Source organism: Rattus norvegicus, chromosome 9 (genome assembly GCF_036323735.1).
Source record: "Rattus norvegicus strain BN/NHsdMcwi chromosome 9, GRCr8, whole genome shotgun sequence".
In the NCBI taxonomy this organism is placed as follows: domain Eukaryota; kingdom Metazoa; phylum Chordata; class Mammalia; order Rodentia; family Muridae; genus Rattus; species Rattus norvegicus.
This window is the reverse complement of record NC_086027.1, coordinates 89,183,655-89,210,737: the sequence shown is the minus strand read 5'-3', so window position 1 is coordinate 89,210,737 and position 27,083 is coordinate 89,183,655. Positions and strand designations below refer to the sequence as shown.

The 27,083-nt window shown below is 41.1% G+C and overlaps 1 long non-coding RNA gene across 5 annotated transcripts; it reads left to right on the top strand.

Moving 5' to 3' along the window:
• The first annotated feature begins 202 nt into the window (after positions 1–202).
• Positions 203–21,996, top strand: LOC134480398 (uncharacterized). 5 transcript variants are annotated; one of them, XR_010054825.1, is made up of 6 exons: positions 213–424; positions 4,303–4,626; positions 7,081–7,150; positions 20,058–20,149; positions 20,718–20,908; positions 21,931–21,996. It is a non-coding gene; the product is annotated as an uncharacterized LOC134480398 (long non-coding RNA). The 5 variants fall into 5 exon arrangements; XR_010054829.1 differs by lacking the exon at positions 4,303–4,626 and having other exon boundaries at positions 203–424; XR_010054828.1 differs by lacking the exons at positions 20,058–20,149; positions 20,718–20,908; positions 21,931–21,996 and adding an exon at positions 7,826–8,035 and having other exon boundaries at positions 223–424.
• Positions 21,997–27,083: the final 5,087 nt, after the last annotated feature.

The window sequence follows — 27,083 nt, the reverse complement described above, 5'->3', positions numbered from 1 at the left end:
CAATCCCTTTCCCAGAGATTTTTACCAAAATTGTATTTGAGGACAAATATGGTATTAAAAAAAAAGTAAAAACAGCCGTGCAAGAAAGAGCAACACCATCTGTATACTAGAAAGCTAAAGAGTCATTGTCCTTGTGGACAGGGCTCCCGCAGCCAACACTGTGTCAGGCAGCTGCATTCATAACCACATCGCACCTAACAGGGAAGCTGAAGCGGTGACGTCATAGTCTAATTCACAGCCAAACGTAGCTCACGAAAGAGAAACAGAAGGCAGGAACACGTGAGCGGATCTTGTTTTCAAACTTCTTCTGAGCTGGAGAGGTGCACTGTCTTGACTAACGTGCAGACCCTAGAGTTTCAGCACCACGTAAAGCTGACATCGAGAGCACACAGCCTTAATCCCAGAACTCGGGAGATAGAAGCAGGTACGTCAGAAGGTCACGGCCATCCTGGCCCGCTCGATGCTATCTAGGAAAAATAGACTTACTACTCGCCTTGCTCAGTTTAAGGCCGTTGTTCAAGGAGGAAAGATGATTGACAGGAACACTTCCAGATATCTTTAGCTCTCATCAAATCCTGGCATATGTGGGTGTGTCAACCTGTACTAAAGATTCGGACCTCTCCTAGGGCCACAGTGCTAGGCTGAGCATAAAGAACAAAGAGCGGGGGTTGGGGATTTAGCTCAGTGGTAGAGCGCTTGCCTAGCAAGCGCAAGGCCCTGGGTTCGGTCCTCAGCTCCGAAAAAAAATAAAAAATAAAAAAGAACAAAGAGCGTCCTCGGGAGACTTCTCCCTCAAAATATTTTAGCTGCAGACAAAAGGAAGGATTCAGTGAAGGTCAGTTAGTGTATCCGAACACACCCCTTGCATGCTGTCTACCACCTTGAACAGCTTCAGTCAGGTTCTTCCTAAGGAGACTGACTCTTCATGCCTGCTCAATAATTAAACATTCTCCATGCATTCAGTCTGTGTTTGAAAACACAGATAGTCAGAGAACACTCTTCGTCATCATGCAGGGATAAAGAAAAGAGTCATTGAGGTTTTTCCTACGGTGTCTGTCTGTCATTAATGCCCTAGATATCGTCAGCGATTCCCACAGCCTTTTCTAAAAGGAGAGAGAAGAAAGACTGTTTCCTAGGTGTCATATTTCTGCTTAATCATTTGGAATTACTAAAAGTACCTGGGAAATTTGAGCTGCAACTTTCTGTTTTCCAGGATTTTCTAAAAGGTGATTGACTCCCTGTGGAAGTCAGATTTCCAGTCACATCTTCAACTGACCCCCTGCCTCCCTCTTCTTGGTTATTTCAAAATTACTTGTTACTTAAACCTTCTCAGAATCATATTCACAAGTGGCTGTATTTATATCATTTGCACCTCTCCCTCGCCCCTCCTGTGTCTCCTCAACTCCCTGTCAAATTATTAACCTCTTCTTCTTCACTGCTGTTGCACACACACACACACACACACACACACACACACACACACACGCTGTCATCTACATTGGTTCCCAGTTTTGAAACCCATGTAAACACCTATCTATGCCTTAAGACCACAAGAAACACAGCACCACTCTCCTTCAAAGACAAAATGACTAGTCGCAGCTTCACTCATTCATCTCCAATCTTAGTCATAATGCATTCCTGAACCCTCACCAGTTTTTTGTTTCCCTTGGCCTTACGATGTTCAGTTTAGGCATAACTGCTACAGACTAAGATAGCTACATAGAAGAAAGCACCGGTCTCTGAAGCACCCTTGATTTTTGAAGTAACATTTTGGCTAACGCCTTAGTTTATTTTCCTGTGGCTGTGATAAAATAGCCTGGAAAGAGCAACTTCAGGGAGAAAGGTTTAACCTGGCTCACAGTTCTTACGAGCACTGTCCCACACGGCAAGGAACCCATGGTAAAAGAAAGACAAAAGCTTAAAACAGAGGATCACACTGCGTCTGCTACTGAGAAGGAAAGGGAGTGGGTGCATGGACTCGGCTCTCTTTCTTTTTTGTATTCAGTCCAGGACCCTAACCCCAGTGAATGTGAACGACACTGTTCGGTTTTAGCCTGAGCCTTCCCACCTCAATTAATCCCAGTAAAATAATCCCTCAGAGGCATGTCTCCTGGGTGAGCTTATCTCCCTGATACTCTTTGATTCTGACGAGTTGACAGTTAACAGTAGCCATCACAGCCAATTAGCCCCGTCGTCTACTGCAATAAGAGACTTAGCACTGAGCACTATGAGAAGAAATGGACAGCTCAGGAGGAAAGCAGTCTCCGTTCCCATCACTGGACCATTCAACAATCTGCTAGAAAAAACAATCTGCTGAAGGGGAACAGTTGAAAGGAAATCCACGAAGGAAGCCAGTTGCAGCCTTTCTAATTCTATTACCTTAGCTGTTGAGTGAGTGGCTTTATGTTATCTGCTCAAACTAAAGGATTATTTTTCTTTCATCTCTGTCATAACCTCTGCTGTGGTCCCATCTGGACTACTCCTTGGCACCCTGCTGGTTCATCATTACCCATTTTTTCCTTCTTGAAACAGGAACTCGCCCTGGCATCAACTCTGTCCTGTTCTAAGCCCAATCATTCAAGAGGTCTTCCCAAACACTCTCTACTTTTGCTCCCCAAGTGTTTTCCTGGTATTTTTAGGGTCACACTGCAGCTTGGTCTCTAATCCAGAACCTCAACATTAAAAAGCTGATCTTCCAGAAGCTATTCCAAGAAAAACAGCATCCCAAAACTTGGAGCTTAGATGGGAAAGTCTCAGTCCTCCCAGAAACTGCATGTGGCTTCCAACCCTGGGTTCAACACAATATCAAACGAACTAGGATGCCCTTGGAAGCCTCACTGCTCAAGCCACACCTTTGAGGGGCTAATGTCAGCCTCTCTAGATGGGGACCTTGGCTTAAATCATCTTCATCCCCTCTCCACCTACCCCTGATGGCAACCTTCCAGATAGACAATCATTGAAATTGTAAAGGTGATAGGTTCCTAAGAGCAGCCCTACATCAGTCTTTTTTTTTTTTTTTTTTTTTTTTTGTGGCAGCCAAACTTTTATTAAAATCTTATGGAGAGCGCCGCGCGCCGGCATGGCGCGGCTTATATACACCCTAGCATGGCACATCCACACCTGATTGGTTGCTTACCCATGATCTCATTAGGCACGCCCCGGAGTGGGCAAAGACCTGGCACGAAGGCACTCTTGCACATAGTTAACTTCCTGAAAGGAAGTTGGCTGGCGTGGCGGAGGCCAGTGCCATCTTGTAATGGCGAAAGCTATCCTGGCTTTCCACGTGGGGCGCAGTGGGAGCCAGCGCCATCTTGTGGTGGCAAATGTTATTGCGGCCCTCTACATCTCCCCCTATTTATTTATTTTATAACAGTCCTGATTTATATCATATTATTTTATAATAGTCCTGATCACCCTATCGCGTGCAATGAGGAAACCTCAGCGATGTGGAAGGGCTGGTCAAAGGATCATTGAGTCTCTCTCATCCCAGTGCAATGGATCCACAGATCCATGGGGTGCAAGAGCAGAGAACTCAGATACCGACTAATTCCTGAGCATAGATAACCAAATTCCAGGGGAGGCCCCTTGTACAATGGCCACAAGTGCTTGAGTGATAACGGCCTTGTCACGTGTCTGTTGAGATCTGAGTTTGCAAACCAACCATAGCATGAACACTAATCCACAGCATAGGGCTGCACCAAACAGAGCCACTCCCGATAAGTAGCGGGCACCTCATCTGGTTCACCTCAGCTGTTACCACCAAGGGCTGTAGTCAAGCCGACCTATAATAGAATTTAGAATCCCCAATTGTTAGTAACTACTCCAGAAAGTTTACCCACTGTGCTTGTCTAACAATAGATTGGGGGAGGATAACTCCAGACACTGCAGACACAATGTCTGCAGCAGTAATGGCTGCTACAATAGCAGCGAAAGTGTCAAGGTCTTTTCCAGGACAGTTTAGGATCAGTCATTTTTCTCTGGAACAACCAGCAGGCAAGGGAAACATGTTTGAGATCTGTATAACCAGGACAAAGTTCCCCAGTCCACAGCAGCTTTACGCAGGTGGCATTCCTGTGAAGCTACAGTTTGTAAAATGACCAGTTAAGGCAGCAAGAGTCACCAGGGAAATGAGGGAGGCAGCAACGGCTGGAGTCCAGTCTTCTCCAGGAAGCAGCAGTGCACAGAGGGTCAGAGAGCGGGCCACAGTGGGACGGGACGCACGTAGCGGTAACACTGACTGTAGCAACGGCAAAATCTCTGTGATGACAAAAGGTGAAGGGGAATCTTCTATCTTCCTCTCAGGGCAGAGGAATGACTCCAGAGACCCGAACCACGAAAGCTGAATCTTCATGCAACCAGGATCAGCAAGTCTCACCCGCCACTCAGGCAGCTGGCACACTCTTGTAGCATCCTCAATTCCTGCTGCTTCTGGATTCTCTCCGCGGACGGAGGCTCCCCTCGGCGCCTGGCGATGGTGTGGCGTTTTTTATCCCGGGTTCTCGGCACCAAATGTCCCACGCGCAACCTCACCAGCAAGAAAACACGCGGGGACATACGAATCCTTGCGGCAGCCAAAACCTTTTATTAATCTTAAGGAGAGCCCCTACATCAGTCTTACAATGGAAGGTACACAAGACTGAAATCAGACAGCCTCCTCTCTAACCCATCCATAAGATCTTAAGCATCATTAATAGGTCTCTTTAAGTCTCGGGTCCTCAGTCTGATACATGAAGATAATCTAGCATTCTCTCAAAGATTTAAGGAGCTAAATTATGCAAAGTACTGAGAGTATCCAACTGCCAGGAAGTGCTGAGGAGGTAATTGTTCTGAGAGAAGCAACATTAGGAACAGGATGTGTTTTTACCTTCAAGGATAATGAAAGTAGAAATGCATTCAGAATCCAAGCCTGGGCAGGGAATTAGGGACAACCCTGTTTACATCACACAAACCTCATTTTCTGTCAACGGTCCAATATCCTTTTCTGCAGCTTAAATCCTGCACAAGACGACTTCAGCCTTTTGTTCAGCAACTGACAAAGATTTAAGCAATGAATGATGCCGAATGATGCTGGACATGGTCCCAAAGCTCTTCTTCATTAAAAAATTATGTGATAAGCCTACTTTTAAACTATAATACAGTGAGAACTTTTTTCTTTTGTTTAAAGCCCAAGGTATCTTTTAACAGTTTCAATTAACTCCTGGCCCTTTCTCCTCAGTTGCAGTCTTCTTGAAAAAGACCTCCTTCCCACACTGACTGTCAATTACAGACCAGCCAAGCTACAAGGAAAGTCCTCAAGTGAAGTTGTTATCACCCTTGAGGGCATTTCCAACCTAGTTCCCACACTGGCTACTTTATACCAGTGAAGCTTGACATTCTATTGCTCTATTTGGGCCTGGAGCAATCCTGAGGAGAGGGGCAGGTAATTAACTGAATAATCTGGTAAATCGAGTAGGCCAAGGAATCAGATTTTGGAGGTGAAAAAAGTCACTCTGATAAAGTATCAGTTTACTGGTTGATGTGCACAGGAAGTCAGAGATGTGCGATGCCTGCCCTGCTAGGTTTTCACTTTGCTTTGATCTGATGTTTGTTAGTCTATGTCTTCCTCTTAACATGGGGTGGTTTCCTCTGTGCCTTGCCTTATAGATTGATGTGGATTCTTTCTTGTTTCCTAGAGACACACAGCAGCTACAACCTTAGCTTTGTCCTGAGCAAAGACTCTGCACTTTAACTTTTGAACAATGTAGGAACTGTTACGATTATGGGAGCTTTTCTCTTGGAGCTAGGGATATGAATGGTTCAATAAAGTTCTTGTCATACAAGCATGAGTTCTGACCCATGATACTCATGTAAAAGCTGGGCATGATGATTTAGGTCTGGAACCCTGAAGCTAGGGAAGAGCAAACACATGCAGATCCCCAGAGGCTTTGGCCGGCCACGCCAGCTAAATCAGTGATATCAGGGTTCAGTGACAAACCCTACCTCAAAAAAAAAAAAAGATGGAGTGTATTAGAGGAAGACACATGACATACACCTTTGGACTCAACGTGCGTGCACTAATACATGTCCACATGCATGCACACGTGTGTGCATATAAACACACACACATATGCTCAAACGTATTTTATAGTTTTTTTTAGAGAAAATATGCCCTCTCATGCTATATGTTGTCTATAAGCATCCTCTGGGATTCATTAACTTACTCTAGAGTTATACTGACTAACTAAATGGAGACCATCAAATCTGCCCATACAGCCTTAAGAACAAAACCAATCTCCCAGGCTTCTTTTGAAGCAATCTTGTTTGCTAAATTGTACAAGGATTTAAAGATAATGCCAGAGACTTTTTGCTTGACTTTCCTCTCGCTAAATTCAATTTGCTGCATTATCAAGGGCTCACAGCAAGAAAGACCACAGTCGAAGAAAAGAAGAGAGGAATATTGTGGTGATGAAGAATGTTGGGGTGATATTAGCCTTATCCTTGAGAAACTGAAAATGAAATACAGAACCTTTGTAAGGAGTAGCCTTTTAGAAAATATACAGAAATTGCTCATGTGAAAGGAATCCACTCAATAGAGCCACGTTTGGGTTCTTTGACTGCTGTTGATATTTTGTTTTAGGTTTGGCTGGTTTTTGTTTTGTTCTGTTTTGGGTATTGTTCTAGTGGAGAAAGGTCATTTCAAAAATTATAGATATAAACAACGTTCAGAATAAAAAGTAAGTCATGTAAATTTAGCGTTTGCCGTAGCAAAGAAAGTCATTGACATGCCATCAAGGGCAAACCTAAGAAGAATGAATGTGTAGGCATGCCTGTCTAGAGCTCGGGGAAGAGGGGTTATCATCTGGCTCGCCTTCCTTTGTTTACTTTGCATGCTTTGTTGTGTGATCTTTCTTATTCTCCAAATTAGATAGAGCGCCTGGATTTTATCACTTTGCATGCAGGGATTGTTTTCAATATTTCTTGTATGTAAATGATAGCACCCTACTAGCCTTTCTCGGTGGATACAATGAGCGCTCTCTTACAAAGATCACATAAAGAGAGAAAAAGACTAGCTGGTGATTTTTAATTTTATCTGACCAGTAGAATCGTGCACGGAGCATGCTGGGAACACTAGAGAAGACCCAGAAGACAATGAAGTAGTAAGAGTTACCAGGTGAGCAGTGTGAGTCCCACACATATGGGACAATGTGATTGTAATCGTCACATCCCTGAAAATGGTCTTAGGTGACAGCTCTTCTATTATCCCTCCTCCAGCATCTAGTTTAAATCCCCTCTCTGCTAATTTTGGTGACTTCCTTAAGTAACCCTGGCACTCAATCCTGAAGGGTCTAAAGTCCCAGAAATCAAATGCCACTCGGTCCAGGATCACTGTGCTTGCATATCCACAGTGACAAGCAAGGGAAGAAAGAGGATGTACCCATAGCTGTCACAGTCACCATGGTCACTACAGCTCTAGAGAGTCATCTCTATTGCTTCTGATTTCATTCAGCAGCCACTGTGAGTGTCACTGCTTGTACTGTTAATGGCCAACTGGCAGGAATTGGTTTTGGTTGTTTTGTTATTGTTGTTGTTCTTGTTTTGGTTTTTTGAATCATTGTCGCTTCAAGGCGTCTACTCTAGCTTGCATAGTGTCTTGCATGTAACAGATGTTGAATGAATGGTTTCGGTTGGCAAGCTCACAGTATTTAATCTGGGGCTATTTGACAATCATTGAGTCTTCCAAGGGGCTTGTTGATTGACAATATTTATAATAAAACAACATGTGCTATATTCTTTGCTTCTGACATACATAAAAAATTTTTGACTGGCTTAAATTAACCTTTTTAAGAATAGTGAAACCGGGTTGGAGAGATGGCTCAGCAGTTAAGAGCACCCGACTGCTCTTCCAAAGGTCCTGAGGTCCTGAGTTCAATTCCCAGCAACCACATGGTGGCTCACAACCATCTGTAAAGAGATCCGATGCCCTCTTCTGGTGTGTCTGAAGACAGCTACAGTGTACTTACATATAATAAATAAATAAATCTAAAAAAAAAAAGAATAGTGAAACCGAGGGGAGATAAGAGATTCTGTAAGTAAACATGCAAGAGTATGTAAACATATGTAAGAGGGATTTTGAGTAGGACACAGAATATTAGAGGAATAACTGAAAATAAATAGTAATTGATCTCAAAGCCCATGACTCCTCATCTTCTCTCCAGAATGTGATATTGTCTACTAGAAGAGCACCTGCATATGATTTTATCATATCAAATAAGAATTAAAAAATTGTCCATTAATGTACACCTGAACAATGGAGATGTTGGAAATTACGTCGTGATGTTGTTCTCTCTCTGAACAAGTGAAAATTGAATTCAACTCCACGTTTATCCCTTTGGTTAGCCCAAACACATACATTTTCTGAAGTAAAAGCATTGGGAGGGCTGGTGTTGTGGCTTGGTAGGAGAATGTTTGTATAACATCAGAGAGACCCAGGGCTCAATCCCCAGTACAACCAAAGTTAAAAAGAAAAAGTTTGGGATGGAGTATATGTCTTGTTTGGTAGGGTGTTAACACCGCACACAGTAATCTTTTGATACAGTGCCACTTAAACTGACTGTGCTGCATGTGCCTGAAATCACAACACTAGAGAATCAGGATCAGGAGGATCAGAAGTTCGGTGTCTGTCTGTCTGTCTGTCTGTCTGTCTCTGTGTGTGTGTTTGGTGTGTGTGTGTGTGTGTGTGTGTGTGTGTGTGTGTGTGTGTGTTTAAACTGCAGAGCATTCCATCACACAGACACACGACAACCTAACATTCCTCTAGTTAAATGATTTCTTCACCATTTATCACTACTAATCAGTTGAATCTTGGACTTGCAATGATAGAATTCCAATTTACCTGAGAAATTAATCTTTTATTTATGGGCTATCAGTAAAATATGTATGATACTGGTAATGCATAATTAATTCTTATTGTATTTGTCTTTTAATAAGTCTTGCATGTTGCTCACCATGACCTCCTTTCTTCAACTTGACTCCCATTTATTAAATATAAGCCAACAGAATGGATTGAATTCTAAATCATGGCACTCAATCTCTCTGCCTGTATCTTCAAGCTTCTTGTTTGTGAGGGTTGCATTGCTAAATTTGAGTATCTTTCTATATTAATATCACCATATTAGGGTGTCTATTTGAAAATGAAATAATAGATATACCAGTAAATACAAAGCAATAAGTCCACAGTTTAAAAGAAATTAAGGTGAATGTCAGTGAAACCTGACTATAAACCTGAAGAAATTCCATTAGGTCAAGAGATATCTATAAGTGCTCCTGTTTCTATAATTGGTTTGGTGAATTTTGTTGTAGTTGAACATCTCAGAGATGTCAATGTAATCCAGAAACTATATTCTAGAGACAGTGTTTCTTGGTATTCATTTACAGTAGATATGTTCTGTAAGGTTAGTGTGATGGGTATTAGTGAATATTGAACCATTGTGCTAAGAGAAATTAGGGTCCTATGAAGCACTTGCCTCAGTCATTGCACCAACTGATTTATACAATCTCATTTAATATATAAAAGCACCTTGTCTCCTAAGTGTGGGATTCATCACCAATTAGATTCACAGCCAACAGTATCAAAGTTGCTGCCCAAAGACATCCATCAAACACTTGTATTTTCTCTATAAGTCATACATGACATAGTCTTCTTACATTCTGCCATTAGCCAGCTCTGAAGCACTCGGCCTGAGGGACATTTTAAATGTAAAATCACTAACAACAGAAAAGCGACACCATAGATTAGAGAAGAGACACTATTTGCAGCAAGAAAAGTAAAATAGGATTATTTGAAGAATTGGAATCTTCTCAACCCAAACTAATAAAAAAAAGTAAGGCAATGTACATACTAATTTAGACATTATAGAACGTATACATGTATTCAAATGTGCTGTGTACCATAAATATATGACAACTATTGTCAGTTGTCAGATTTCAAAAAGAGGAGAATGTTTGCATGAATTCTAAAAGTCATGAAAGAAGGGGGCCATTTCATGATGTGTTTGTATATCTTTTTTTTTCTTTTTCTTTTTTTCGGAGCTGGGGACCGAACCCAGGGCCTTGCACTTGCTAGGCAAGCGCTCTACCACTGAGCTAAATCCCCAACCCCGTGTTTGTATATCTTTAGAAAGATTTTGTACATCTGGTTTGCATCTTTGAAGAAATATTCTGTGTTTGTTTATTTATTTATTTATTTACTTACTTACTTACTTATATGTGATGATAACAATTAAATAAAAGAGGCCAGGAATTTAAGGTGAGTGTAGAAGGATTTGAAGTAAGTAAATGAAATGTGGGAAATAATGTAATTATATTTTAATTAAAAGTATTCTGTGATAATGTAACAATTTGGCAGAGTGGCAGACTTCAGTATCTATGCAAATTATCTGTGGCCACCAATTCTACTCTTAGAATGTTCCCAAGAGAAATAAGTACATGTGCAGAGAAAGGGCCTTACATGAGGATGTTCATCTGGACAGTGGTGACACACACCTTTAATCCCAGCAGTCAACAGTAGATCTCTGTGAGGTTGAGCCCAACCCAGTCTATACTGTAAGTTCCAGAACAGCCAGGGCTATACAATGACTCGGAAAAAACCCTGACTCAGGAGTAAGGGGGAGCTCAAAAGGTCGCACTACTGTTCATTTTAAAACAGAGAAACTAAGAAAAAAAGTAAATGAAGAAATTGTGATATAGTCAGATAATGGAAATAATAGCAATAAAAATGAGTTACATTCTGTCCCTGCCCCACTCTACCTCCAAAAAAGTACTATTTTAACAGGAGGCAATCAAAGAGAATTCTTAAAAATTGTAATAAGGATGCTAAAAGGTTGCTTCCACAACCCCTGGCAAGTGGGAAGGAATTCTGTTTTCTATAAGAGGCTGGCCACTAGGAGTTTGACCATGCTCCAGTGAGTGTATTAGCAATACAAATTGGACTTGATGCCTTTATCTTTTTTCTTTTTCCTCATCTCCTTCTCCTCTTCCTCTTCTTCCTCCTCCCCCTCCTCCTTCTCCTTCTCTCCCTCCTCTTCTCTTGCTCCTCCTTCTTCCCACCCCCCTCCTTCTTATCTAAAGGTCATAAGGGTAAGGGGACAGACCTGGGAGAACTGAGAAGTGAGTGTGATCAGGTTACATGTTGTGAAATTCACAAATAATCAATACAAATATTATGTATTTCTAGGAGAAAAAGAGATAAACTTGAGAAATGTTACATTAAAAGAAAGAAGCCAGACCCAAAGAAGAATGATAAATGGTTCTGTCTGTAGGACATCAGAAACAAATCTATGAAGACAGAAGGTGACCAACAGTTACTTCAGATGGGTGACATTGACTGTGGAGGGACATAAGTGAATTCTCTGGAAGAGTAGAAGTAGTCTATATTGTTCTAGGTGGCTGGTATACAGATTTATAGGTATATGAAAATTCATTTAGCTCTTAGACAATGTTTCTATTGCTACCCTAACAAATTATCATAAAATTAATAGCTAAAAATCCATAAATTTAATCCCCATGATTTGTAGACCGGAAATCTAGAAAAAGTCTCTCTGGGTTAAATGAGAGTTGTACCAAGGTCGCACTCCCTTCTGAAAGTTTTAAAGGAAACACTTGTCTTGCTTTTTTCCTGTTTCATAAGTTTCACCCATTCCTTGAGTCATGGCCTTCCTCCTTCAAAGCAAGTAATTAGGGTTTTCAGGTCTCCTTCCCTTGTACCTCCCTCTTCTACTTCCAAGAACATCTATGACTGCAATGTGTCCACAAGGATAATTCAAAAAAATGGATCCCTGTAAAAGTCTTTCGCCCATCTGGAAATTTTCTTCTGTCACTCAAGGTGATTGTTCAGAGTCCAGTTACTGAGATATGGGATTTCTTTAGAGATATTCTATTCACTTCAGCATTTAAGGTTTTGCTGAGTGGGTATAAATTATACACCTGGAAATGCCATAAAGAAAGCTTTTCAAAAATACATGTGCCATTTTGAGCTCTATTCTCCAGTCCACACCTCTGCCTGTGAGCAAGGATCTGCACTCCACTCCCCAGTCCACATCTCTGCCTACCTCCCAGGAGGTCTGTTCCCACCTAGGATAACCAGACCACAGCTTTCCTAGCTCCTTATAGGCCTGCTGCCACCTAGGTCAATCAGTCACTGAGGCATGCTACTGCCAGAGAGTCTCAGCCCAGCCAACATCACAGACAATTGGATGGCTAAAAGCAAGCGCAAAAAAAAAAAAAAAAAAAAAAAAAAAAAAAAAAAAAAAAAAAAACACAATCAAAAAAAGCCAATGCGGGGTTGGGGATTTAGCTCAGTGGTAGAGCGCCCTGGGTTCGGTCCCCAGCTCCAAAAAAAAAAAAAAAAAAAAAAAAAAAAGCCAATGCAATGCAAGCCCCAGATTTGCTAACATGCCTGAAGAGCTAGACTATGACCATAAATCTTATCTTATAAAAATGATAGGGACCTTTAAAGAGGAAATAAGTAAATCCCTAAAGAAATACAGGAAAATGCAAGCAAACTGGTAGAGGCTTTTAAAGGGGAAACAAATAAATTGCTTCAAAAAAATACAGGAAAATGTAATCAAACAGGTAAAGGAAATGAATAAAACTATTCAAAATCTGAAAATAAAAATAGAAGTAATAAATAAAATGCAAGTGGACGCAATCCTGGAGATGGAAAACTTAGGAAAGAGAAGAAGAACTACAGATGCAAGTGTCACCAACCAGAAAACCAGAGATGGAAGAGAGAATCTCAGGTGTAGAAGATACAATAGAATAAATTGATACATTGGTCAAAAAAAAGTGCCAAGTCTAAAAAGTATCTAATACAAAACATCCAGAAAATTTGGGATACTATGAAAAGACCAAAATTAATAATAATAAGAATAGAAGAGGGAAAAGATTCCCAGTTCAAAGACCCAGAAAATATCTTCAACAAAATCATAGAAATGTTCCTAACCAAAAGAAAAAGATGGCAATAAACATACAAGAAACCTACAGAATACCAAATAGATAGGACCAGAAAAGAAAACTCCCCTGCCACATAATAATGCAAATACTAAATGTACAGAACAAAGAAATATTAAAAGCTGCAAGGGGAAAAGACCAAGTGATATATAAGGGCAGATCTATTAGAATTACACCAGACTTCTCAGCAGAGATTCTAAAACCCAAAAGATCCTGGACAGATACCTTGTAGACTCTAAGAGAACACAGATGTCAACCCAGACTACTACACCCAGCAAAACTTTCAATCACTGTAGATGGAGAACCCAAGATATTCCATTACAAAATCAAATTTTAATCCAGTCCTGCAGAGGATACTAGAAGGAAAACTCTAACACATGAAGAGTAACCATACCCAAGAAAACTCAAGAAATTAACCATCTCACAGCAAAACCAAGAGAAACAACACACATGCATGCACATATGCTCGCACACACTCACACACACACACACACACACACACACACACACACACACACACACACGGACACGCAGAATACCACCACCAACATCAAAATAACAGGAACTGGCAATCATTGGTCCTTAGTATCTCTCAATGTCAATGGACTCAGTTCACTAATAAAAAGACACAGGCTAAGAGAATGGATATGTAAACAGGATCCATAATTCTGCTGCATACAAGAAACACACCATAGAGCTAGAGAGATGGCTCCTTAGTTAAGAGCACTGTCTGCTCTTCCAGAGGTCCTAAGCTCAATTCCCAACAACCACATGGTAGTTCACAACCATCTGTAATGGGATTCAATGCCCTTTTCTGGTGTGTCTGAAGATAGCAACGGTGTACTCATATACGTAAAATAAATCTTTCTTTAAAAAAAAGGAAGAAAGAAAGATAAGATACCTCAGCAACGGAGATAGAGACTACCTCAGAGTAAAAGAATTTAAAAAGGTTTTCTAAGTAAACAGACCCAAGAAACAGGCTGGAGTCACCATTCTAATATCAAATAAACTAGACTTTCAACCAAAAGTAATAAAAAGAGATGGTAACAGATACTTCATACTCATCAAAGGAAAAATCCACCACGATGACATCTCAATTCTGAACATCTATGCCCCAAATGCAAGGGCACCCACATTTGTAAAAGAAACATTGCTAAAGCTTAAATGACACACCAAACCTTGCACAATAATAGTGGGGTACTTCAACATCCTACTGTCACCAATGTATGGGTCACTGGAAAAGAAACTAAACAGAAATAATTGAACAGATGTTATAAGCCAAATAGACATAAGAGATATCTACAGAATATTGCACTCAAACACAAAAGAATACACGTTCTTCTCAGTACATCAAGAAACTTCCAAAATTGACCATACACTCAGTCACAAAGCAAGCCTCAACAGATACAAGAAGATTGAAATAACCCCTTGCAGCCTATCAGACCACCACGGATTAAACTTGGACTTCAACAGCAACATAAACAACAAAAAACACACATACTCACAGAAACTAAATAACTCCCTACTCAATGATCTCTGGGTTGGAAAGAAAGAAAGAAAGAAAGAAAGAAAGAAAGAAAGAAAGAAAGAAAGAAAGAAAGAAAGAAAGAAAGAAAGAGAGAGAGGAAGAGAGAGAAAGAAAGAAAGAGAGAAAGAAATTAAAGACTTACTAGAAAAAAAGAAATTAAAGACTTACTAGAATGAAAATGAAGAAGGCACAACATACCCAAACTTATGGGACACAGCGCTGAGAGAAAGTTCATAGCACTAAGTGACCTCATAAAGAAATTAGAGAGATCTCATACTAGCAACCTAACAGCACACTTAAAAGCTGTAAAACAAAAAGAAGCAAACACATCCAAGAGGTGTAGGTGGCAGGAAATAGTCAAACTCAAGGCTGAAATCAGTCAATTAAAAACAAAGAGAATGATAAAATGAATCAACAAAACCAAGAGCTGGTTCTTTGACAAAATCAACAAGATAAACAAATCCTTAACCAAACTAACGAAAAGACAGACAGTACTCAAATTAACCAAGTCAGAAGTGTAAAGGGAGGCATAGCAACAGAAACTAAGGAAATTCAAAAAAATCATTAAGTTTTACTTCAAAAGCCTGGACTCCACAATATTGGTAAATCTAAACAAAACAGATGTTTTTCTATACAGATACGACTTGCCAAAGTTAAACCAATATCAGATAAATGATCTAAACAGTCGTATAATGCTTAAAGAAATAGAATCAGTTATTAAAATCTCCCAACCAAGATAAGCCCAGGGCTTCATGGTTTTAGCATAGAACTCGACAAGATTTTCAAAGAAGAGCTAATACCAATGCCAAGGAACACTGCCAAGTTCATTCTATGAGACCACAGTCACCCTGATTCCTAAACCACACAGATTCAACAAAGAAAAAGACCTTCAGACCAATTTCTCTTATAAACATTGGTGCAAAAAATACTCCATAAAATTCTTGCAAACCAAATGCAAGAACGTATCAAAAACATCATCCACCATGACGAAGTAGGCTTCATTGCAGGGACGCAGGGATGGTTCAATAGAGGAAAATTTATCAACAGAATCCACCATATAAACAAACTGAAAGAAAAAAGAAAACACATGATCATCTCATTAAATGCTGAAAAAGTCTTTGACAAAATACAACACTCCTTCTTGTTAAAAGTCTTGGAGAGGGGGTTGGGGATTTAGCTCAGTGGTAGAGAAGTGCAAGGCCCTGGGTTCGGTCCCCAGCTCCGAAAAAAAAGAACCAAAAAAAAAGTCTTGGAGAGATCAGGGGTACAAAGTGCATACTTAAACATATAAAACAAAACATAGCAAGCCAATAACCATCATCAAATTAAATGGAAAGAAACTTAAAGCATTTCCACTAAAATCAGGGACAAGACAAGGCTGCCCACTCTCCCCGTATCTATTCAATATGGTGCTCAAAGTTCTAGCTAAAGCAATAAGACAACAAAAGGAGATTAAGGGGACACAAATTGGAAAGGAAAAAGTCAAAGTATCACAATTCTCAGATGGCATGATAGTATACATAAGAGAGCCCCAGAATTCTACCAGAGAACTCCTTACGGCTGATAAGCACTTTGAGCAAAATGACTGAATACAAAATTAACTCAAAGAAATAAGTAGCCCTCCTTTGTACAAATGATAAACATGCTGAGAAAGAAATTAGGAAAACAACACTCTTCACAATAGCCACAAATAATATAAAATATCTTGGTGTGACTCTAACCAAGCAAGTGAAAGATCTGTATGACAAGAACTTCAAGTCTCTGAAGAAAGAAATTGAAGATTTCAGGAGATGGAAAGACCTCCCATGCTCATGGATTAACATGCTGAAAATGGCCATCTTATCAAAAGCAAATTACAGATTCAATGCAATTCCCATCAAAATTACAACACGATTCTTTACAGACCTTGAAAGAGCAATTCTCAATTTCATATGGAAAAACAAAAACCGAGGATAGCTAAAGCAATCCTGTACAACAAAAGAACTTGTGGAGGAATCACCATCCCTGATCTCAAGCAGTACTACAGAGCAATTTTAATTAAAAACTGCATGATATTGACATAGAAGCAGGTAAGTCGATCAATGGAATCCAACTGAAGACTCAAAAATAAACCCACACACCTATGGACATTTGATTTTTTTTTCTACAAAGAGGCAAAACCATGCAATAGAAAAAAAAGAAAGCATCTTCAACAAATGGTACTGGTCTAACTGGATGTCTACATGTAGAAAAATGCAAAAAGATCCATATTTATCACCCTTCACAAACTCAAGTCCAAGTAGATCAAAGACCAACAATTGACAAATGAGATCTCATGAAACTAAAAAGTTTCTGTAAGGCAAAGGACACTGTATTAGCAGTGTCCTATTAAGCGCAAAACAGTAGCCTACAGATTGGAAAAAGATCTTCACTAACCCTACATCTGACAGAGAGCTAATATGAAAAATATATTTTTAAAAAAGCTCAAGAAGTTAAACGCCAACAAACCAAATAACCAAATTAAAAATGGGTACAGATAATTCTCAACAGAGAAATCTCAAATGGCTGAGAAGCACTTAGTCCTTAGTCCAGGGAAATGCAAATCAAAAAGACCCTAAGATTTCATCTTACATCTACCAGAAGGGCTAAGATCAAAAATTCAAGCAACAGCACATGCTGGCAGGGATGCAGAGAAAGAAGAACGCTCCTCCTTCACAAACTTGTACAATCACTTTGGAAATCAACCTGGAAATTTCTCAGAAAATTGGAAATAGTTCTACCTGAAGACCCAGCTATACCACCCCTGGACATTTACCCAAAGCTTCTCCATCATCCCACAAGGACTCATATTCCACTATGTTCACAGCAGGTTTATTCAGAAACTGGAAACAACCCAGATTCCCTCAACCAAAGAATGGATACAGAAAATGTGTTTCATTTACATAATGGAATAATATTCGGCTATTAAAAACAATGACATAATGAATTTTGCAGGCAAATGGATGGAACTAGAAAATATCCTGAGTGAGGTAACCCAGACCCAAAAGAACATGCATGGTGTGCACTCATTTATCAGTGGTTAAAACACAGGATAACCACACTACACTTCACAGACCCAAAGAAACTAAACAAGAAGGAAGGTGCCAGTAAGGATACTTGAATCTCATTTAGAAGGGGGAATAAAATAGTCATAGAAGGCAGATGGTGGGAGGGACACGGGTGGGAGAGGGGATGGAGAGAGGAATCGAGGGAAGCAGGATCAGGTGTGGGGAAAGACAGAAGGAAGGGACAGAGGGCTAAGAGAATGAATGGACAGCTACAGCTGGTGGGGGTGGGGTGTTGGGGGACAACATCTCAGAAGAGAAAGGGAGGGGGCAGGAATTTTGTGATGGAGGCTCTGGGAGGGGGGACAGTGATAAGGATATAAAATGAATAAATAAATAATGGGGAAAATACATACATACATACATACATACATACATACATACATTAGAGGAATGGCTCAGCAGTTAAGAGTGCTTGCTGCTCTTGTAGAGACCATAACCACATGCCCAACTCTAGCCTCAAGGGATCTGACATCCTCTTTTACACCACACACACACACAAACACACCCCAAGGGAGGCAGCCCCCAAATAAACGAGCACAGATCTTGGTCCTAAGAATAACAAGCCTTGGGAAGAGATTTATCATATTTCAATACAGACGCCAAACGACAGCCAAACTACTGACAGTTAATTCCTATCTCATCCATTGATGTAACAACAATAATCAACCTAATTTAGAAACAATCAAAAGCCCAAACTCAGGTTTTGATTTAACTGAGGGGCCCATGGAAAGATTAACTACAGCACAATCCAGTGTATAAAAGCAATATGGGGGGTTGGGGATTTAGCTCAGTGGTAGAGCGCTTGCCTAGGAAGCGCAAGGCCCTGGGTTAGATCCCAGCTCTGAAAAAAAGAACCAAAAAAAAAAAAAAAAAAAAAAGCAATATGGAGCCCAACAACCCATGCATCTGTGTTCATCTCCCACCCCTTACTTCTCCCAGGTAACTATTGACTATGACTGATCATATGGCTCCTTTAATTGGTGCTTCATGTTGACTTTTTACTGGGCAAATGAGCCAAGAGATAAATCATTATCCAGATCTCCAAAGCTTTTATTTTGAGCGGCAATGTGCAATTAAACCGAGAATCTTGCTAAATTTGAAGGATTGTAAATGCAGAAACATAGGAAGGTGGTTTAAACAGAGGAACAGACTCAAAGGGGTGCTATCCGGCCTTATTTTTCAATGGTAGCTTAGATATTACCTTGCTCACATCAGAATATAATCACAGCAGATACCTGCTGTGTGGTAAATAATAGTATTTGACTAATAAGAAAATAAATACACCACCATATGGTCTCAGTTACATGTATACTGTTTTGCCAACATGTATTATCACATTTCCTTAAAAACTGCTTCGTGGATTAAGCTTCAAAAATAGCATAAAATGAAACACTATCCCTCTGGCCCTAATCCAGTCTAATCCTGCTTACCTGCAGAGCACCTGCTGTCCTGCTAGAGCTCAGGGCTATCATGGCCCTAGCTCGCACCTGGGCCTGGAAAGCGTGCCAAGAATCTTTCACCAGAAGCAGTATTACCTCTCTGCTGGCTATAAACAACATTAACCAGAAAACTGGGGGTTTTCCAGGAAGGGAGAATACATGTACACAATGTTCTAGGCGATTCCTAACTGTGTCTGAGCATGGGAAATGTCTTCTGGTGTCAGAAATTTGGAGAGAAAGGTGCTTTTCTGAACGTGAAGTTTAGCTTCCAAAGGTAAGAATCCAGACACCAACGTTGGTCGGCAGTGTTTCAGATAGGAGAAAACATTTTCTGTGGTCCTTTGGACTGCTATAATAAAATGTTGTAAACTAAGTGGCCTGTAAGTGGCAGAAATGTCTTCCTCGTAATTCTGGAGGCTGGGCAAAGATAAGGGAAAAATGTAATGTGTGATGAGGACTCACCTTTTGGGTTAAAGATAACCTTCTGTCTTCATGTGGCCAAAGAGCCAAGGGCCTCACTGTAGTACAAGGGCCTAATGCCTCATCCTTGTGACCTAATTACCTGCCAAAGACCCCAAGCTAAGCTTTGAATGGACACTTCCAAACCCATATTGAAACTGCTATTTTATTAGAATTTGTAGTAGAGGGTAAAACATTTAATGGTTAATTAGGCACTAAGCACTCTAGCTTCATGGATGGGTTTGTTATGAAAGGTTAGAGAGAGAGAGAGAGAGAGAGAGAGAGAGAGAGAGAGAGAGAGAGAAGACTCTTAGCCCTTATACTTAGTGCCATGGGGTGATACAACAAAGAAGTTCATTGTCAAATGTCAACCATCTTGATCTCTCACTTCCCAGCCTCCATACTGTAGGAAATAAATTCCTCTCGTTTCAGATTATACAGATCCATGCCACCTGCAGATTTTTTTTTTTTTGCATAAGCATCCTCTCTGTTGCAATCATGGGTTCTGAAAAGGCCTCCTTTAAAACTTTATCTTGGCATCGTTTTATTTGTCTCCAGGCAGACAGTTCCACCTGTCACTGCAACTTCTAGGGTTAAACCATGCCTGGCCTCCAGCACGCTGCCCAGGAAGCACTGGTTTATTCCCGGATGTAAGTACTACTCACCTAGTTCCCACCAAACTGTCCACGTGACCGAACACAGGACACAGTGTCCTCTGTAAGATGGCTTTTTCTCACTCTCTTTCTTTCTTTCTTTCTTTTTTTTTTATCTTTATTAACTTGGGTATTTCTTATTTACATTTCAATTGTTATTCCCTTTCCCGGTTTCCGGGCAAACATCCCCTCCCCCCTCCCCTTCCTTATGGGTGTTCCCCTCTCCACCCTCCCCCCATTGCCGCCCTCCCCCCAACAGTCTAGTTCACTGGGGGTTCAGTCTTAGCAGGACCCAGGGCTTCCCCTTCCACTGGTGCTCTTACTAGGATATTCATTGCTACCTATGAGGTCAGAGTCCAGGGTCAGTCCATGTATAGTCTTTAGGTAGTGGCTTAGTCCCTGGAAGCTCTGGTTGCTTGGCATTGTTGTACCTATGGGGTCTCGAGCCCCTTCAAGCTCTTCCAGTTCCTTCTCTGATTCCTTCAACGGGGGTCTTGTTCTCAGTTCAGTGGTTTAATGATGGCATTCACCTATGTATTTGCTGTATTCTGGCTGTTTCTCTTAGGAGCGATCTACATCCAGTTCCTGTCGGCCTGCACTTCTTTGCTTCATCCATCTTATCTAGTTTGATAGCTGTATATGTATGGGCCACATGTGAAGCATTCGAATTTTGGTCATCCTTCTTGAGTTTCGAGTGTTCTGTGCATCTAGGGTAATTCAAGCATTTGGGCTAATAGCCACTTTCTGAACTTAAAGGTAAGGCTCTGCTGCCGTAAGTGGAAGTCAGGAAAATGACCACCTCATAAAAGGAGAAGTGAGCAAGGGCTGAGAGCATCCCTAATGGGATGCAGGAACCAATCATGTGCCGCAGATTAGCAGCCTTCTCTAAGCACACTCAGGATGCTAAAGACAAAACAGGAGTTGAGCTCGATTAAGCACCACCCTTCTTAATCCTGTGCCAACAAAGCCCAGATTTCCCATGATCCATATTCTGGGTGTTTTCTGTCTGCTAAGTAAGCATGGTCTCCCTCAAAATAAACTTGGCTTATTTATGTCAGTTTAAATGCTGGTGTCTGGCCCTGGAGAGATGAATTGATGGTTTCGATGCCTTCTGAGCATCCAGAGTACTCAAGTTCAGTTCCTAGCACCTACCTCCCGCAACTCACAACCGACTGTACCTCTTCTAGCTCTCGGGAACCTTATGCCCTCTTCCGGCCTCCACACACATTGCATGCACATGGCACACACACACCCATAGAAGAGTAACAAATAAAATATCTTTAAAAAAATAAATAAATGCTCTGACTGCTCTATACAAAGTAGGCGCCTCTCATTCTTAGCCTCAGCCTCTCCTTGATTTACTTTGTAAGAGTCGCATAATTAATTAAATTCATTATCAATTGGCCTGCTCACCTGTCTGCATCTGCCTTCCCGAGGACAGTTAAGTTCTGTAAAGGTGGGCATCATGTTTACCTTGTTCCCCAGTATTTCCCTGCTTCTCAGGACACGGCAACTCAACACATACTATTAATAGATGGATGAAGGATGCATAATTTACACACTGGTTGATTACTACTATAAAATCAGAAGAAGAATCAGCAGTACTTGGACTACTGATTTTTAAAATGTTTTTATTCAGTGAGAGGAAGAGTTCTGAGTAAATTGTTCTCATTCTTGTTTCAGACTTGTCTGTTAATCTTATTATATTAAGTTTATTCTAAATATAAACTTGTGAAATATGACTTGCTTAACATGGAGATTTTTATTTCTCATCCCAGGAATTTTGTGATAAACTGACCTTCTGGAAGCTGGGGAGAGCTCGGTCAATAAAGTGTTTGCCATGCACTCTTGAGGACCTGCGTTTGAACCCACCCTAGAACCCTAGAACACATATTTTGAAAGACTGGCATGATGCTACGCTCTTGGAATCCCACTAGTGGGAAGACAAGAGATGCAGATCTTTGTCTTTCTGGTGCTCAGCTTAGCTAAATGCTCTCCCAGTCTAATCAGGATGTTCCCAGTCCAGTGACAGACCCTAGCTCCAATTTTAGAAAGGGAAGAAAGAAAGAAAGAAAGAAAGAAAGAAAGAAAGAAAGAAAGAAAGAGAGAAAGAAAGAGAGAAAGAAAGAGAGAAAGACAGACAGACAGACAGACAGACAGAAAGGAAGAAAGAAAGAAAGAAAGAGAGAAAGAAAGAAAGAAAGAAGGAAAGGAAGGAAGGAAGGAAAGAAAGAACAAAGGAAGGAAAGAAAGAAAGAGAGAAAGAAAGGAAGGAAGGAAGGAAAGAAAGAACAAAGGAAGGAAAGAAAGAAAGAGAGAAAGAAAGAAAGAAAGGAAGGAAGGAAAGAAAGAAAGAACAAAGGAAGGAAAGAAAGAAAGAAGGAAGGAAGGAAGAAAGGAAGAAAGAGAGGGAAATAAAAGAAGTGAAGCAAAACAAAACAAGGTTGACAACTCCTGAGAAAATACACCCTACACACTCTGGCTTCCACCTGCACTCCCACCCATGTACACACACACACACACACACACACACACACACACACAAGAACTCACACATGGAAACACACACACACACACACACACACACACACAAAGGACTACTCACACTAACACTGACTATAATTATCTTTTTGAAAATGGATTTTTCTAGAAACATTATTGGAAGTAAGTTGTGCAATCTCTCCTACTTTGGTAAGCAAAACCTTCATTACATAAAAGAAAAACACACAGTCTTCCAGTAATAATGCTATGTTTACTTTTGCAAGTAAGCCTAAATCCCTTCTTCTATGAAGGAATTCCTAATGAACACAAACAGCTGTCTGCCACAAAGTTGCTTTTCAAATCCTAATGCCACTTGGCTGAGCCTCACCAGCCTGTGTTTGTTCTGCATTGTGAACATAGAATGCATATGTTCACACAGCTCAGTGCGCACGGTTGTTTTAAAGCTACCCTCTTAGAACAATCCTGTGGGATGCTCCAATTCCAAATAGGTGCAAACAATATGTTATTTTTGGTTACTGATTTATTTTTTTTACTTCCTTTTTTCTACTGTATTTTCTAGCCTAGCTTTTTCCATATTAGCATTGCTTTTCCTTTTTAGGATAGAATCTTTCGCAGTCCAGGCTGACCTGGAGCTTTATGTACCTGAGGTTTACTGTCTTAGGGTTTCACTGCTATGAAGAGACATCATGACCAAGGCAACTCTTATAACGACAACATTTAATCGGGGTTGGCTTACAGGTTCAGAAGTTCAGTCCATCATCATCAAGGTAGGAGCATGGCAGCACCCAGGCAAGCATGGAGCAGAAACAGCTGAGGGTTCTACATCTTGTTCCAAAGGCAAACAGAAGACTGGCTTCCAGGCAACTAGGAAGAGGGCTTAAAACCCACTCCCAATGTGACACACTTCCTCCAAGGCTACACCTTCAAATAGTATCACTCCCTGGGCCAAGCCTATTCAAACCACCACACTTTCCTTGAACTCTTCCTCCTGCCTCTCTACCTCTTGAGTGCTAAGATTACTGGCAGGCATCATCACACTTGGTTTTATGTAGTGTTGGGGATCGAATGCACAGCTCTGGGTATGCAAAGTTCGCTCTCTTCCAACTGAACTAGATCCCCCAACCTTTGTTTTTGTTGTTATTGTTATTGTTGTTGTTAGTGTATATTTATGTGTGCATGCAGATGCACACAAGCTACAGCATCTATGTAGCGGTCAGAGGACAACTTGTGGAAGCCAGTTCTGTCCTTCTGCCCCATGGATCACAGGGATCAAACTCAGGCCATCAGACCTTGTGACAAAGCACATTTCCCACCAAGCCATCTTGATATCCCAGGTTGCTGACCTCTTACACTTAGAATACACAATAGAAACAGGAAATATTAATGATCATTACCGTAAGCTACTTGAATTCAAACATACTGAGAAACTTAGTATGTGATATTTGTTCAATGAGTTCGACATTATAGATCATTTAATTAACCCTAACTAATAGGGATAGAGGCAGGGGGAGATTTGAGGAGAGTATCCATAATCTAGTGTTTTTGTCTAAGAAGCTGGAGGTTCTGATTCTGAATTAGTACTGAATTAATGAGTATGTGAAATTCACCCAGGGTCCTTGCTTAAACCTCCTGGGCCCTGTCACAGAGACAGAATGATACTGAGGTTGCTAATCCCAGAACTACATCCTGAATAAGGCTGTCCTCCTCTATGATTGATGTGAAAAGCATGAGAGTGTAAAAATGATTATTAACATTCTGCATATATAAATGCTGGAATATTAATAACTGGCGGCAGTTATTCCTTGACCAGCTTGTTCCCCCAAATAACCACTTGGAGACCTTTTAATATCTCAAAGCTTAGACCTTATCTGGGCAGACTCTCAAGTAGCTAACCACCTACCCCACCCAATTCAGTCACGTGCCTAGGTTCGTAGTCACCTCTCATAGGTCGCCTGACGAAAGGGCCTTCCTTTCTTCTTCCCAGAGCTCCAGGAAGTCCTGCCTTCCTCTCTCTACTGCCCAATCACAGGCATTATAGCCTTTTATTGACCAATTAGTTTGGGAGAAAGGTTTACACAACAAAAGCCGCTGTACTTGAGAATCCTTTTGTCTTGGGGCAGCCAAATCCTGGGGTAGAGAATTTAGCACTTAAATACGCAGAAGCGCCAGACCAGCCCCAAATACTGCAAATACAATTTTCCCCTTTCTCTTCCCTCTTCCCTGCTAAACCATTAAATTTCATTTCTGAAGGTGGCCACCTAGGTCTGTCCCTTATTGGCCACTGACTCATCCCTAAGAATGATCACTGACTTCCAACTATCAAAAACACCAAGGTCCAGCCATCAAAGTTGGTTATTTTGGCGATGCTAATTAAAATACCCAACCAGAACTTACCAATAGGCCCCAGCTCATTCTAACACAGACCTTCCCCTTTCCCCTCTTAAAATTGACACTTGCCATGCTTTTTTGCTGCTGTTTCTGCCTGATTCAGATTCAGCCACTTTGTCTCTTTGCCTCGTTGAATAAAGGATCCCTTTACATGTGGGTTGTGCTGAACATTAGTGTTTAGGTGTGTTCTGGGCCTAATCCAGGATCCAGACAGGAGCACTCCACAGTACTCCTGTCCCTTCAGTAGGATCCTGAGGTCTGTAATAAGAGAAACTATGGCAGACCTGGGATTAAAATCCAAGTGAATGTGTTGACAGCCAATTTTGTAATCATCCCTTACATTTAGTTCACATGAAGCATTTTGAAGTGTTAATAAATCATGTTCTTAAAAAAAATGACCTAGAATTATCCTGAAGAGCCAATTATGTCACGTGTCCTATCTGAGAAAGTTATCTGCTCGAGATTGTCCACTGTGTGACTGGAAGTCCAATAGGCCTGCAGTGTTTCCCTCCTGGGTTAATGCTGGTTCTAACCGAGTGAGGAAATTTATATATAACTTGCCACTTTGATACACAGAACGGAAGTGGAGTGTAACATCATATTTGTTATGACTACAGAACCAGAATGCTCAAATCCCCACACCAGATAGTGGGAAATACTCCGTGGTTGCAAAGCTTGCCTAAGAAACACAGAGTGTGGCCATTAGAGAAGTGGGTGCTGGGAATTCCCCACACAGGAAAACAGACGTTGCAGTGTGTAAAAGAGAGTAAATCTTTCCAGAGCATAAGCACTGAGAAATTAGCAGTTACTCACTGAGGAAAAGTAGATAGAATTTTCATTGAAGTATAGCTTCTTCCATAATCCCAATAAAATGACTTAAGGTATCACCCACCCCTGCCTGTTTACAAACGCTTTACAACTTTAACTTCCATTTTAAAGCATTTGATTTGATCCTTGGAGGTACAATTGGTCTGCCTGAATGTCACCACTTTATGAAAGTAAAAACAGATTAAAAACTTGGCCAGCTTCTCGCTGATGAATCATCCCAGTCCGGGGAGGTCGTGATGAGGTTAGCCGACGCACCCGATAATTCTGGACAAAGTAAGTATTGAGAGTCCTTTAGAGTTTCCATTTCTTCCGTGTTTCTCTCAATTACACGCCCATTACTTCTGGAGTGGGTCCCTGAATTTTCTTCCACATTTAACGATTCCCGGTGCCTCTTACGTGAGTGGTCCTTGAACTAGATGTTAGAAATAATGGAGAGATTTGAAAACACAGTGTTTGCCACCCCTAGTTACTGTTTGACTTTTGAAATGTTTATCTCTGAGCTTAGAATCTGTATCTATATAACATGATAGTGCCTTACTCATGTGCTCTGGCTGCCACGACTCAGTCACAAGGTGGACCACTGAAACAACAGAAATGTACGAACACATCACTGAGGCCCACGCACATTTGAGAGCAGAGCGGTTTCCTTCTTAAGGCTAAGAAAGTCTGTTGCAAGCCCCTCTCCCAGAGTCTGGCGTTCACCAGCCATCTTTGGCACTCCTTGGCATGTGAATCTCTGTCTTCAAGACCTTCAGGTCGCATTGTTCTCAGCGGCTACATCCAAATTCTTTCTCTTCTGGGAGCGGCAATCATAGCCACACATGGGTCCATCCTCCTTTAAGACCTTAGCATAATTAATTGCACTTGCAGCAATCTCACTTCCAAATAAGGGAATACTTGAAAGTCCTGAATAGTAAACTAGACCGTATGGATTTTACAGGAACAGAGTTCAGCCCATGGCGAGTACACACCTTTCAAAGCTACACTCGAGGAGCCCCTGGGCAGCACCCCACGAGCGAACCTGAGCCTCGGGACCACAGGTAAGACCAAATTTTCTGCTGCAAGAAAGCTGCCTGGTGAGCTTGGGACACGGAAGCAGAATTTCTCTAGGAGGCACGGTCTCTGTTTACCGGAAGTCCCACACCCGCGGACCCCGGCCCGCAGCAGCTCTCTGCTCCCAGACCCGGTGAGAGAGAGACCCAACCGCCTGGTC